The sequence below is a fragment of the Platichthys flesus genome, chromosome 7 (genome assembly GCF_949316205.1).
Source record: "Platichthys flesus chromosome 7, fPlaFle2.1, whole genome shotgun sequence".
In the NCBI taxonomy this organism is placed as follows: Eukaryota; Metazoa; Chordata; class Actinopteri; order Pleuronectiformes; family Pleuronectidae; genus Platichthys; species Platichthys flesus.
Genome location: NC_084951.1, coordinates 10,063,444 through 10,076,293, shown reverse-complemented (window position 1 = coordinate 10,076,293; position 12,850 = coordinate 10,063,444). Strand labels below are relative to the sequence as shown.

General features: G+C 46.6%; 1 protein-coding gene and 27 non-coding genes across 28 annotated transcripts in view; 27 read left to right on the top strand and 1 right to left on the bottom strand.

Annotated features, from left to right (window-relative positions):
* The window catches only part of sema3h (sema domain, immunoglobulin domain (Ig), short basic domain, secreted, (semaphorin) 3H), a 225,444-nt gene that overhangs the window by 78,330 nt on the left and 134,264 nt on the right, over positions 1-12,850 (bottom strand). The gene's annotated exons all lie outside the window — the stretch shown is intronic.
* trnar-ccu (transfer RNA arginine (anticodon CCU)) lies at positions 645-717 on the top strand. Its single transcript has one exon. It is a non-coding gene; the product is annotated as a tRNA-Arg (tRNA).
* trnad-guc (transfer RNA aspartic acid (anticodon GUC)) lies at positions 871-942 on the top strand. Its single transcript has one exon. It is a non-coding gene; the product is annotated as a tRNA-Asp (tRNA).
* trnad-guc (transfer RNA aspartic acid (anticodon GUC)) lies at positions 1,252-1,323 on the top strand. Its single transcript has one exon. It is a non-coding gene; the product is annotated as a tRNA-Asp (tRNA).
* On the top strand, positions 1,399-1,471 carry trnav-cac (transfer RNA valine (anticodon CAC)). The gene has a single exon. It is a non-coding gene; the product is annotated as a tRNA-Val (tRNA).
* On the top strand, positions 1,843-1,915 carry trnav-aac (transfer RNA valine (anticodon AAC)). The gene has a single exon. It is a non-coding gene; the product is annotated as a tRNA-Val (tRNA).
* Positions 2,853-2,925, top strand: trnar-ccu (transfer RNA arginine (anticodon CCU)). The gene has a single exon. It is a non-coding gene; the product is annotated as a tRNA-Arg (tRNA).
* trnad-guc (transfer RNA aspartic acid (anticodon GUC)) lies at positions 3,079-3,150 on the top strand. The gene has a single exon. It is a non-coding gene; the product is annotated as a tRNA-Asp (tRNA).
* Positions 3,607-3,679, top strand: trnav-cac (transfer RNA valine (anticodon CAC)). The gene has a single exon. It is a non-coding gene; the product is annotated as a tRNA-Val (tRNA).
* Positions 4,051-4,123, top strand: trnav-aac (transfer RNA valine (anticodon AAC)). Its single transcript has one exon. It is a non-coding gene; the product is annotated as a tRNA-Val (tRNA).
* On the top strand, positions 4,546-4,617 carry trnad-guc (transfer RNA aspartic acid (anticodon GUC)). Its single transcript has one exon. It is a non-coding gene; the product is annotated as a tRNA-Asp (tRNA).
* trnad-guc (transfer RNA aspartic acid (anticodon GUC)) lies at positions 4,927-4,998 on the top strand. The gene has a single exon. It is a non-coding gene; the product is annotated as a tRNA-Asp (tRNA).
* trnav-cac (transfer RNA valine (anticodon CAC)) lies at positions 5,074-5,146 on the top strand. Its single transcript has one exon. It is a non-coding gene; the product is annotated as a tRNA-Val (tRNA).
* On the top strand, positions 5,511-5,583 carry trnav-aac (transfer RNA valine (anticodon AAC)). The gene has a single exon. It is a non-coding gene; the product is annotated as a tRNA-Val (tRNA).
* Positions 6,521-6,593, top strand: trnar-ccu (transfer RNA arginine (anticodon CCU)). The gene has a single exon. It is a non-coding gene; the product is annotated as a tRNA-Arg (tRNA).
* Positions 6,747-6,818, top strand: trnad-guc (transfer RNA aspartic acid (anticodon GUC)). Its single transcript has one exon. It is a non-coding gene; the product is annotated as a tRNA-Asp (tRNA).
* Positions 7,275-7,347, top strand: trnav-cac (transfer RNA valine (anticodon CAC)). The gene has a single exon. It is a non-coding gene; the product is annotated as a tRNA-Val (tRNA).
* Positions 7,719-7,791, top strand: trnav-aac (transfer RNA valine (anticodon AAC)). The gene has a single exon. It is a non-coding gene; the product is annotated as a tRNA-Val (tRNA).
* On the top strand, positions 8,214-8,285 carry trnad-guc (transfer RNA aspartic acid (anticodon GUC)). The gene has a single exon. It is a non-coding gene; the product is annotated as a tRNA-Asp (tRNA).
* Positions 8,595-8,666, top strand: trnad-guc (transfer RNA aspartic acid (anticodon GUC)). The gene has a single exon. It is a non-coding gene; the product is annotated as a tRNA-Asp (tRNA).
* trnav-cac (transfer RNA valine (anticodon CAC)) lies at positions 8,742-8,814 on the top strand. The gene has a single exon. It is a non-coding gene; the product is annotated as a tRNA-Val (tRNA).
* Positions 9,186-9,258, top strand: trnav-aac (transfer RNA valine (anticodon AAC)). The gene has a single exon. It is a non-coding gene; the product is annotated as a tRNA-Val (tRNA).
* On the top strand, positions 10,196-10,268 carry trnar-ccu (transfer RNA arginine (anticodon CCU)). Its single transcript has one exon. It is a non-coding gene; the product is annotated as a tRNA-Arg (tRNA).
* Positions 10,422-10,493, top strand: trnad-guc (transfer RNA aspartic acid (anticodon GUC)). The gene has a single exon. It is a non-coding gene; the product is annotated as a tRNA-Asp (tRNA).
* Positions 10,941-11,013, top strand: trnav-cac (transfer RNA valine (anticodon CAC)). Its single transcript has one exon. It is a non-coding gene; the product is annotated as a tRNA-Val (tRNA).
* trnav-aac (transfer RNA valine (anticodon AAC)) lies at positions 11,385-11,457 on the top strand. Its single transcript has one exon. It is a non-coding gene; the product is annotated as a tRNA-Val (tRNA).
* On the top strand, positions 12,395-12,467 carry trnar-ccu (transfer RNA arginine (anticodon CCU)). Its single transcript has one exon. It is a non-coding gene; the product is annotated as a tRNA-Arg (tRNA).
* Positions 12,621-12,692, top strand: trnad-guc (transfer RNA aspartic acid (anticodon GUC)). Its single transcript has one exon. It is a non-coding gene; the product is annotated as a tRNA-Asp (tRNA).

Here is a 12,850-nt window from a genome sequence, read left to right as displayed (position 1 = left end):
AAGCGTGCTGGGCCCATAACCCAGAGGTCGATAGATCGAAACTGTCCTCTGCTAACAATTTCTTTGCCAGGATGTGATTGTCACTAAATATTTCACAAAGAGAGACTACAGCTGTTTAATACAGTACCTCCTTGAGTTGGTAGATAGGCACTGTCCTGCTTGTGTTTCTTAAAGTTGTTCATTTCCAATCCAAAATGGTTATTTTCTTTCTAACTGATTAAGGGAGCTTTCTGTTATTTAACCTCTGTGGGTTCAGCCACCTACACTTCAGTCCTAAATCTTTTCCCAGACAAGTCAATTCCCAACCACACCCAAAGTCCTGTGACTCTATAATGATTCACACAATATCAAGTTGGGTCTATGACTAGTAGCTAACCATAGCGTTCGGACCTCAACTCAGGGGACCCCAATGTCCCACGAGCTGGTGGAGGTGTTAATGACCTATCGGTTTAACCCAACGACTGTCAACACAAAGACCTTAAGAGGTTAAATACCTGAAAGCCTCCAGTTAGAGGTGAACAAGCCTTTTGGATGAGAGGCAAAATGTCTACAAGAAACACAAGCAGACCAAGTTGCCTATGCACATATCACTCTATAGCGCCATGTTTTCAAGAGAAATTAGGTGGAAAAACACCTTCAATCGGGCCCCAGTGGCCTAATGGATAAGGCACTGGCCTCCTAAGCCATGGATTGTGGGTTCAAGTCCCATCTGGGGTGGTTGAGAGCAGAGTGGCGCAGCGGAAGCGTGCTGGGCCCATAACCCAGAGGTCGATAGACCGAAACTATCCTCTGCTAACAATTATTTTGCCAGGATGTGGTTGAGGCAGTTTTATGATTGGGTGGCCGTGGTCACATGGCACCTCTCACCTCTCCTCGTTAGTATAGTGGACAGTATCTCCGCCTGTCACGCGGAAGACCGGGGTTCGATTCCCCGACGGGGAGTATAAGTCTTTAATCAATATTAACTCAAGTAACACCCAATGACCCACGAGCTGGTGGAGGTTTCAACGACCTATCTGTTTAACCTAACCACTGTCAATTAAAAAAGGCCTAAAGAGGTTAAATACCTGAAAGCTTCAGCCTGTATGGGTTCAAGTCCCATACAGGTGGATTAAAAGCAGAGTGGCGCAGCGGATGCGCGCTGGGCCCATAACCCAGAGATAATTTCCACTGCTAACAATTATTTTGCCAGGATGCGATTGAGGCAGTTTTGTTATTGGTTGGGCGTGGTCACGTGGGACCTCTCACCTCTCCTCGTTAGTATAGTGGACAGTATCTCCGCCTGTCACGCGGAAGACCGGGGTTCGATTCCCCGACGGGGAGTATAATTCTTTAACCTATTTAATCAATATTAACTAATGTAACACCATCCGATCACGACCTACCATTGTCGACTCAGTTTCCGTAGTGTAGTGGTTATCACGTTCGCCTCACACGCGAAAGGTCCCCGGTTCGAAACCGTGCGGAAACACTTATTCTTTGTTTTCACTTGCTTTACAAGTGACGTCACCGTTAGCTCGTCACTAAGGCTGCTAGCTTGTAACATATGTCATCCGTTAACAGGCAAAAAAAAAAGGTGATCTTAGTTATAGTGGTTGAACGAGCCTGTGTCAGTACATTTATAAAACATCATAAAGCTGCTATCACATGTAGCTTAGTCATATTAGCTCGTGATTAAGGCCACTATGAGCCCGAATTAGTGCAGTTCGCCCTCATGAAGACCAGCCAACAGCAAGTAGCATGTAGCATGTAGCATGTAGCCTAGCTCCTAAGCTGGAGCTAACCAAGTATTGTTCAGCTTAGACCAGCCAGTCCGCTGTCTGTCTTCCAAAGGCACAATCAGTTTCCGTAGTGTAGTGGTTATCACGTTCGCCTAACACGCGAAAGGTCCCCGGTTCGAGACCGGGCGGAAACAGATGTTTTTCTCCTGGAGCTCATCAGAGGTTTCAAGTCCCATCTGGGGTGATTAACAGCAGATTGGGACAGCGGAAGAAGCTGGGCCCATAACCCAGAGGTCAATATATCCAAACTATCCTCTGCTAGCAATGTTTTACCAGGATGTGATTGTCTGAAAATCTTTCACAAAGAGGGACTACAGCTGTTTAACACAGCACCTCCTTCAGTTGATAAATAAGGGACTGTTCTCTTAAACCAGGGATATGGGTTCAAGTCCCATCTGGTGTGATTAAGAGCAGAGTGGCGCAGCGGAAGCGTGCTGGGCCCATAACCCAGAGGTCGATAGATCGAAACTGTCCTCTGCTAACAATTTCTTTGCCAGGATGTGATTGTCACTAAATATTTCACAAAGAGAGACTACAGCTGTTTAATACAGTACCTCCTTGAGTTGGTAGATAGGCACTGTCCTGCTTGTGTTTCTTAAAGTTGTTCATTTCCAATCCAAAATGGTTATTTTCTTTCTAACTGATTAAGGGAGCTTTCTGTTATTTAACCTCTGTGGGTTCAGCCACCTACACTTCAGTCCTAAATCTTTTCCCAGACAAGTCAATTCCCAACCACACCCAAAGTCCTGTGACTCTATAATGATTCACACAATATCAAGTTGGGTCTATGACTAGTAGCTAACCATAGCGTTCGGACCTCAACTCAGGGGACCCCAATGTCCCACGAGCTGGTGGAGGTGTTAATGACCTATCGGTTTAACCCAACGACTGTCAACACAAAGACCTTAAGAGGTTAAATACCTGAAAGCCTCCAGTTAGAGGTGAACAAGCCTTTTGGATGAGAGGCAAAATGTCTACAAGAAACACAAGCAGACCAAGTTGCCTATGCACATATCACTCTATAGCGCCATGTTTTCAAGAGAAATTAGGTGGAAAAACACCTTCAATCGGGCCCCAGTGGCCTAATGGATAAGGCACTGGCCTCCTAAGCCATGGATTGTGGGTTCAAGTCCCATCTGGGGTGGTTGAGAGCAGAGTGGCGCAGCGGAAGCGTGCTGGGCCCATAACCCAGAGGTCGATAGACCGAAACTATCCTCTGCTAACAATTATTTTGCCAGGATGTGGTTGAGGCAGTTTTATGATTGGGTGGCCGTGGTCACATGGCACCTCTCACCTCTCCTCGTTAGTATAGTGGACAGTATCTCCGCCTGTCACGCGGAAGACCGGGGTTCGATTCCCCGACGGGGAGTATAAGTCTTTAATCAATATTAACTCAAGTAACACCCAATGACCCACGAGCTGGTGGAGGTTTCAACGACCTATCTGTTTAACCTAACCACTGTCAATTAAAAAAGGCCTAAAGAGGTTAAATACCTGAAAGCTTCAGCCTGTATGGGTTCAAGTCCCATACAGGTGGATTAAAAGCAGAGTGGCGCAGCGGATGCGCGCTGGGCCCATAACCCAGAGATAATTTCCACTGCTAACAATTATTTTGCCAGGATGCGATTGAGGCAGTTTTGTTATTGGTTGGGCGTGGTCACGTGGGACCTCTCACCTCTCCTCGTTAGTATAGTGGACAGTATCTCCGCCTGTCACGCGGAAGACCGGGGATCGATTCCCCGACGGGGAGTATAATTCTTTAACCTATTTAATCAATATTAACTAATGTAACACCATCCGATCACGACCTACCATTGTCGACTCAGTTTCCGTAGTGTAGTGGTTATCAAGTTCGCCTCACACGCGAAAGGTCCCCGGTTCGAAACCGTGCGGAAACACTTATTCTTTGTTTTCACTTGCTTTACAAGTGACGTCACCGTTAGCTCGTCACTAAGGCTGCTAGCTTGTAACATATGTCATCCGTTAACAGGCAAACAAAAAAGGTGATCTTAGTTATAGTGGTTGAACGAGCCTGTGTCAGTACATTTATAAAACATCATAAAGCTGCTATCACATGTAGCTTAGTCATATTAGCTCGTGATTAAGGCCACTATGAGCCCGAATTAGTGCAGTTCGCCCTCATGAAGACCAGCCAACAGCAAGTAGCATGTAGCATGTAGCATGTAGCCTAGCTCCTAAGCTGGAGCTAACCAAGTATTGTTCAGCTTAGACCAGCCAGTCCGCTGTCTGTCTTCCAAAGGCACAATCAGTTTCCGTAGTGTAGTGGTTATCACGTTCGCCTAACACGCGAAAGGTCCCCGGTTCGAGACCGGGCGGAAACAGATGTTTTTCTCCTGGAGCTCATCAGAGGTTTCAAGTCCCATCTGGGGTGATTAACAGCAGATTGGGACAGCGGAAGAAGCTGGGCCCATAACCCAGAGGTCAATATATCCAAACTATCCTCTGCTAGCAATGTTTTACCAGGATGTGATTGTCTGAAAATCTTTCACAAAGAGGGACTACAGCTGTTTAACACAGCACCTCCTTCAGTTGATAAATAAGGGACTGTTCTCTTAAACCAGGGATATGGGTTCAAGTCCCATCTGGTGTGATTAAGAGCAGAGTGGCGCAGCGGAAGCGTGCTGGGCCCATAACCCAGAGGTCGATAGATCGAAACTATCCTCTGCTAACAATTATTTTGCCAGGATGTGGTTGAGGCAGTTTTATGATTGGGTGGCCGTGGTCACATGGCACCTCTCACCTCTCCTCGTTAGTATAGTGGACAGTATCTCCGCCTGTCACGCGGAAGACCGGGGTTCGATTCCCCGACGGGGAGTATAAGTCTTTAATCAATATTAACTCAAGTAACACCCAATGACCCACGAGCTGGTGGAGGTTTCAACGACCTATCTGTTTAACCTAACCACTGTCAATTAAAAAAGGCCTAAAGAGGTTAAATACCTGAAAGCTTCAGCCTGTATGGGTTCAAGTCCCATACAGGTGGATTAAAAGCAGAGTGGCGCAGCGGATGCGCGCTGGGCCCATAACCCAGAGATAATTTCCACTGCTAACAATTACTTTGCCAGGATGCGATTGAGGCAGTTTTGTTATTGGTTGGGCGTGGTCACGTGGGACCTCTCACCTCTCCTCGTTAGTATAGTGGACAGTATCTCCGCCTGTCACGCGGAAGACCGGGGTTCGATTCCCCGATGGGGAGTATAATTCTTTAACCTATTTAATCAATATTAACTAATGTAACACCATCCGATCACGACCTACCATTGTTGACTCAGTTTCCGTAGTGTAGTGGTTATCACGTTCGCCTCACACGCGAAAGGTCCCCGGTTCGAAACCGGGCGGAAACACTTATTCTTTGTTTTCACTTGCTTTACAAGTGACGTCACCGTTAGCTCGTCACTAAGGCTGCTAGCTTGTAACACATGTCATCCGTTAACAGGCAAAAAAAAAAGGTGATCTTAGTTATAGTGGTTGAACGAGCCTGTGTCAGTACATTTATAAAACATCATAAAGCTGCTATCACATGTAGCTTAGTCATATTAGCTCGTGATTAAGGCCACTATGAGCCCGAATTAGTGCAGTTCGCCCTCATGAAGACCAGCCAACAGCAAGTAGCATGTAGCATGTAGCCTAGCTCCTAAGCTGGAGCTAACCAAGTATTGTTCAGCTTAGACCAGCCAGTCCGCTGTCTGTCTTCCAAAGGCACAATCAGTTTCCGTAGTGTAGTGGTTATCACGTTCGCCTAACACGCGAAAGGTCCCCGGTTCGAGACCGGGCGGAAACAGATGTTTTTCTCCTGGAGCTCATCAGAGGTTTCAAGTCCCATCTGGGGTGATTAACAGCAGATTGGGACAGCGGAAGAAGCTGGGCCCATAACCCAGAGGTCAATATATCCAAACTATCCTCTGCTAGCAATGTTTTACCAGGATGTGATTGTCTGAAAATCTTTCACAAAGAGGGACTACAGCTGTTTAACACAGCACCTCCTTCAGTTGATAAATAAGGGACTGTTCTCTTAAACCAGGGATATGGGTTCAAGTCCCATCTGGTGTGATTAAGAGCAGAGTGGCGCAGCGGAAGCGTGCTGGGCCCATAACCCAGAGGTCGATAGATCGAAACTGTCCTCTGCTAACAATTTCTTTGCCAGGATGTGATTGTCACTAAATATTTCACAAAGAGAGACTACAGCTGTTTAATACAGTACCTCCTTGAGTTGGTAGATAGGCACTGTCCTGCTTGTGTTTCTTAAAGTTGTTCATTTCCAATCCAAAATGGTTATTTTCTTTCTAACTGATTAAGGGAGCTTTCTGTTATTTAACCTCTGTGGGTTCAGCCACCTACACTTCAGTCCTAAATCTTTTCCCAGACAAGTCAATTCCCAACCACACCCAAAGTCCTGTGACTCTATAATGATTCACACAATATCAAGTTGGGTCTATGACTAGTAGCTAACCATAGCGTTCGGACCTCAACTCAGGGGACCCCAATGACCCACGAGCTGGTGGAGGTGTTAATGACCTATCGGTTTAACCCAACGACTGTCAACACAAAGACCTTAAGAGGTTAAATACCTGAAAGCCTCCAGTTAGAGGTGAACAAGCCTTTTGGATGAGAGGCAAAATGTCTACAAGAAACACAAGCAGACCAAGTTGCCTATGCACATATCACTCTATAGCGCCATGTTTTCAAGAGAAATTAGGTGGAAAAACACCTTCAATCGGGCCCCAGTGGCCTAATGGATAAGGCACTGGCCTCCTAAGCCAGGGATTGTGGGTTCAAGTCCCATCTGGGGTGGTTGAGAGCAGAGTGGCGCAGCAGAAGCGTGCTGGGCCCATAACCCAGAGGTCGATAGATCGAAACTATCCTCTGCTAACAATTATTTTGCCAGGATGTGGTTGAGGCAGTTTTATGATTGGGTGGCCGTGGTCACATGGCACCTCTCACCTCTCCTCGTTAGTATAGTGGACAGTATCTCCGCCTGTCACGCGGAAGACCGGGGTTCGATTCCCCGACGGGGAGTATAAGTCTTTAATCAATATTAACTCAAGTAACACCCAATGACCCACGAGCTGGTGGAGGTTTCAACGACCTATCTGTTTAACCTAACCACTGTCAATTAAAAAAGGCCTAAAGAGGTTAAATACCTGAAAGCTTCAGCCTGTATGGGTTCAAGTCCCATACAGGTGGATTAAAAGCAGAGTGGCGCAGCGGATGCGCGCTGGGCCCATAACCCAGAGATAATTTCCACTGCTAACAATTATTTTGCCAGGATGCGATTGAGGCAGTTTTGTTATTGGTTGGGCGTGGTCACGTGGGACCTCTCACCTCTCCTCGTTAGTATAGTGGACAGTATCTCCGCCTGTCACGCGGAAGACCGGGGATCGATTCCCCGACGGGGAGTATAATTCTTTAACCTATTTAATCAATATTAACTAATGTAACACCATCCGATCACGACCTACCATTGTCGACTCAGTTTCCGTAGTGTAGTGGTTATCAAGTTCGCCTCACACGCGAAAGGTCCCCGGTTCGAAACCGTGCGGAAACACTTATTCTTTGTTTTCACTTGCTTTACAAGTGACGTCACCGTTAGCTCGTCACTAAGGCTGCTAGCTTGTAACATATGTCATCCGTTAACAGGCAAACAAAAAAGGTGATCTTAGTTATAGTGGTTGAACGAGCCTGTGTCAGTACATTTATAAAACATCATAAAGCTGCTATCACATGTAGCTTAGTCATATTAGCTCGTGATTAAGGCCACTATGAGCCCGAATTAGTGCAGTTCGCCCTCATGAAGACCAGCCAACAGCAAGTAGCATGTAGCATGTAGCATGTAGCCTAGCTCCTAAGCTGGAGCTAACCAAGTATTGTTCAGCTTAGACCAGCCAGTCCGCTGTCTGTCTTCCAAAGGCACAATCAGTTTCCGTAGTGTAGTGGTTATCACGTTCGCCTAACACGCGAAAGGTCCCCGGTTCGAGACCGGGCGGAAACAGATGTTTTTCTCCTGGAGCTCATCAGAGGTTTCAAGTCCCATCTGGGGTGATTAACAGCAGATTGGGACAGCGGAAGAAGCTGGGCCCATAACCCAGAGGTCAATATATCCAAACTATCCTCTGCTAGCAATGTTTTACCAGGATGTGATTGTCTGAAAATCTTTCACAAAGAGGGACTACAGCTGTTTAACACAGCACCTCCTTCAGTTGATAAATAAGGGACTGTTCTCTTAAACCAGGGATATGGGTTCAAGTCCCATCTGGTGTGATTAAGAGCAGAGTGGCGCAGCGGAAGCGTGCTGGGCCCATAACCCAGAGGTCGATAGATCGAAACTATCCTCTGCTAACAATTATTTTGCCAGGATGTGGTTGAGGCAGTTTTATGATTGGGTGGCCGTGGTCACATGGCACCTCTCACCTCTCCTCGTTAGTATAGTGGACAGTATCTCCGCCTGTCACGCGGAAGACCGGGGTTCGATTCCCCGACGGGGAGTATAAGTCTTTAATCAATATTAACTCAAGTAACACCCAATGACCCACGAGCTGGTGGAGGTTTCAACGACCTATCTGTTTAACCTAACCACTGTCAATTAAAAAAGGCCTAAAGAGGTTAAATACCTGAAAGCTTCAGCCTGTATGGGTTCAAGTCCCATACAGGTGGATTAAAAGCAGAGTGGCGCAGCGGATGCGCGCTGGGCCCATAACCCAGAGATAATTTCCACTGCTAACAATTACTTTGCCAGGATGCGATTGAGGCAGTTTTGTTATTGGTTGGGCGTGGTCACGTGGGACCTCTCACCTCTCCTCGTTAGTATAGTGGACAGTATCTCCGCCTGTCACGCGGAAGACCGGGGTTCGATTCCCCGACGGGGAGTATAATTCTTTAACCTATTTAATCAATATTAACTAATGTAACACCATCCGATCACGACCTACCATTGTCGACTCAGTTTCCGTAGTGTAGTGGTTATCAAGTTCGCCTCACACGCGAAAGGTCCCCGGTTCGAAACCGGGCGGAAACACTTATTCTTTGTTTTCACTTGCTTTACAAGTGACGTCACCGTTAGCTCGTCACTAAGGCTGCTAGCTTGTAACACATGTCATCCGTTAACAGGCAAAAAAAAAAGGTGATCTTAGTTATAGTGGTTGAACGAGCCTGTGTCAGTACATTTATAAAACATCATAAAGCTGCTATCACATGTAGCTTAGTCATATTAGCTCGTGATTAAGGCCACTATGAGCCCGAATTAGTGCAGTTCGCCCTCATGAAGACCAGCCAACTGCAAGTAGCATGTAGCATGTAGCATGTAGCCTAGCTCCTAAGCTGGAGCTAACCAAGTATTGTTCAGCTTAGACCAGCCAGTCCGCTGTCTGTCTTCCAAAGGCACAATCAGTTTCCGTAGTGTAGTGGTTATCACGTTCGCCTAACACGCGAAAGGTCCCCGGTTCGAGACCGGGCGGAAACAGGTGTTTTTCTCCTGGAGCTCATCAGAGGTTTCAAGTCCCATCTGGGGTGATTAACAGCAGATTGGGACAGCAGAAGAAGCTGGGCCCATAACCCAGAGGTCAATATATCCAAACTATCCTCTGCTAGCAATGTTTTACCAGGATGTGATTGTCTGAAAATCTTTCACAAAGAGGGACTACAGCTGTTTAACACAGCACCTCCTTCAGTTGATAAATAAGGGACTGTTCTCTTAAACCAGGGATATGGGTTCAAGTCCCATCTGGTGTGATTAAGAGCAGAGTGGCGCAGCGGAAGCGTGCTGGGCCCATAACCCAGAGGTCGATAGATCGAAACTGTCCTCTGCTAACAATTTCTTTGCCAGGATGTGATTGTCACTAAATATTTCACAAAGAGAGACTACAGCTGTTTAATACAGTACCTCCTTGAGTTGGTAGATAGGCACTGTCCTGCTTGTGTTTCTTAAAGTTGTTCATTTCCAATCCAAAATGGTTATTTTCTTTCTAACTGATTAAGGGAGCTTTCTGTTATTTAACCTCTGTGGGTTCAGCCACCTACACTTCAGTCCTAAATCTTTGCCCAGACAAGTCAATTCCCAACCACACCCAAAGTCCTGTGACTCTATAATGATTCACACAATATCAAGTTGGGTCTATGACTAGTAGCTAACCATAGCGTTCGGACCTCAACTCAGGGGACCCCAATGACCCACGAGCTGGTGGAGGTGTTAATGACCTATCGGTTTAACCCAACGACTGTCAACACAAAGACCTTAAGAGGTTAAATACCTGAAAGCCTCCAGTTAGAGGTGAACAAGCCTTTTGGATGAGAGGCAAAATGTCTACAAGAAACACAAGCAGACCAAGTTGCCTATGCACATATCACTCTATAGCGCCATGTTTTCAAGAGAAATTAGGTGGAAAAACACCTTCGATCGGGCCCCAGTGGCCTAATGGATAAGGCACTGGCCTCCTAAGCCAGGGATTGTGGGTTCAAGTCCCATCTGGGGTGGTTGAGAGCAGAGTGGCGCAGCGGAAGCGTGCTGGGCCCATAACCCAGAGGTCGATAGATCGAAACTATCCTCTGCTAACAATTATTTTGCCAGGATGTGGTTGAGGCAGTTTTATGATTGGGTGGCCGTGGTCACATGGCACCTCTCACCTCTCCTCGTTAGTATAGTGGACAGTATCTCCGCCTGTCACGCGGAAGACCGGGGTTCGATTCCCCGACGGGGAGTATAAGTCTTTAATCAATATTAACACCCAATGACCCACGAGCTGGTGGAGGTTTCAACGACCTATCTGTTTAACCTAACCACTGTCAATTAAAAAAGGCCTAAAGAGGTTAAATACCTGAAAGCTTCAGCCTGTATGGGTTCAAGTCCCATACAGGTGGATTAAAAGCAGAGTGGCGCAGCGGATGCGCGCTGGGCCCATAACCCAGAGATAATTTCCACTGCTAACAATTACTTTGCCAGGATGCGATTGAGGCAGTTTTGTTATTGGTTGGGCGTGGTCACGTGGGACCTCTCACCTCTCCTCCTTAGTATAGTGGACAGTATCTCCGCCTGTCACGCGGAAGACCGGGGTTCGATTCCCCGATGGGGAGTATAATTCTTTAACCTATTTAATCAATATTAACTAATGTAACACCATCCGATCACGACCTACCATTGTCGACTCAGTTTCCGTAGTGTAGTGGTTATCACGTTCGCCTCACACGCGAAAGGTCCCCGGTTCGAAACCGGGCGGAAACACTTATTCTTTGTTTTCACTTGCTTTACAAGTGACGTCACCGTTAGCTCGTCACTAAGGCTGCTAGCTTGTAACACATGTCATCCGTTAACAGGCAAAAAAAAAAGGTGATCTTAGTTATAGTGGTTGAACGAGCCTGTGTCAGTACATTTATAAAACATCATAAAGCTGCTATCACATGTAGCTTAGTCATATTAGCTCGTGATTAAGGCCACTATGAGCCCGAATTAGTGCAGTTCGCCCTCATGAAGACCAGCCAACAGCAAGTAGCATGTAGCATGTAGCATGTAGCCTAGCTCCTAAGCTGGAGCTAACCAAATATTGTTCAGCTTAGACCAGCCAGTCCGCTGTCTGTCTTCCAAAGGCACAATCAGTTTCCGTAGTGTAGTGGTTATCACGTTCGCCTAACACGCGAAAGGTCCCCGGTTCGAGACCGGGCGGAAACAGATGTTTTTCTCCTGGAGCTCATCAGAGGTTTCAAGTCCCATCTGGGGTGATTAACAGCAGATTGGGACAGCAGAAGAAGCTGGGCCCATAACCCAGAGGTCAATATATCCAAACTATCCTCTGCTAGCAATGTTTTACCAGGATGTGATTGTCTGAAAATCTTTCACAAAGAGGGACTACAGCTGTTTAACACAGCACCTCCTTCAGTTGATAAATAAGGGACTGTTCTCTTAAACCAGGGATATGGGTTCAAGTCCCATCAGGTGTGATTAAGAGCAGAGTGGCGCAGCGGAAGCGTGCTGGGCCCATAACCCAGAGGTCGATAGATCGAAACTGTCCTCTGCTAACAATTTCTTTGCCAGGATGTGATTGTCACTAAATATTTCACAAAGAGAGACTACAGCTGTTTAATACAGTACCTCCTTGAGTTGGTAGATAGGCACTGTCCTGCTTGTGTTTCTTAAAGTTGTTCATTTCCAATCCAAAATGGTTATTTTCTTTCTAACTGATTAAGGGAGCTTTCTGTTATTTAACCTCTGTGGGTTCAGCCACCTACACTTCAGTCCTAAATCTTTGCCCAGACAAGTCAATTCCCAACCACACCCAAAGTCCTGTGACTCTATAATGATTCACACAATATCAAGTTGGGTCTATGACTAGTAGCTAACCATAGCGTTCGGACCTCAACTCAGGGGACCCCAATGACCCACGAGCTGGTGGAGGTGTTAATGACCTATCGGTTTAACCCAACGACTGTCAACACAAAGACCTTAAGAGGTTAAATACCTGAAAGCCTCCAGTTAGAGGTGAACAAGCCTTTTGGATGAGAGGCAAAATGTCTACAAGAAACACAAGCAGACCAAGTTGCCTATGCACATATCACTCTATAGCGCCATGTTTTCAAGAGAAATTAGGTGGAAAAACACCTTCGATCGGGCCCCAGTGGCCTAATGGATAAGGCACTGGCCTCCTAAGCCAGGGATTGTGGGTTCAAGTCCCATCTGGGGTGGTTGAGAGCAGAGTGGCGCAGCGGAAGCGTGCTGGGCCCATAACCCAGAGGTCGATAGATCGAAACTATCCTCTGCTAACAATTATTTTGCCAGGATGTGGTTGAGGCAGTTTTATGATTGGGTGGCCGTGGTCACATGGCACCTCTCACCTCTCCTCGTTAGTATAGTGGACAGTATCTCCGCCTGTCACGCGGAAGACCGGGGTTCGATTCCCCGACGGGGAGTATAAGTCTTTAATCAATATTAACACCCAATGACCCACGAGCTGGTGGAGGTTTCAACGACCTATCTGTTTAACCTAACCACTGTCAATTAAAAAAGGCCTAAAGAGGTTAAATACCTGAAAGCTTCAGCCTGTATGGGTTCAAGTCCCATACAGGTG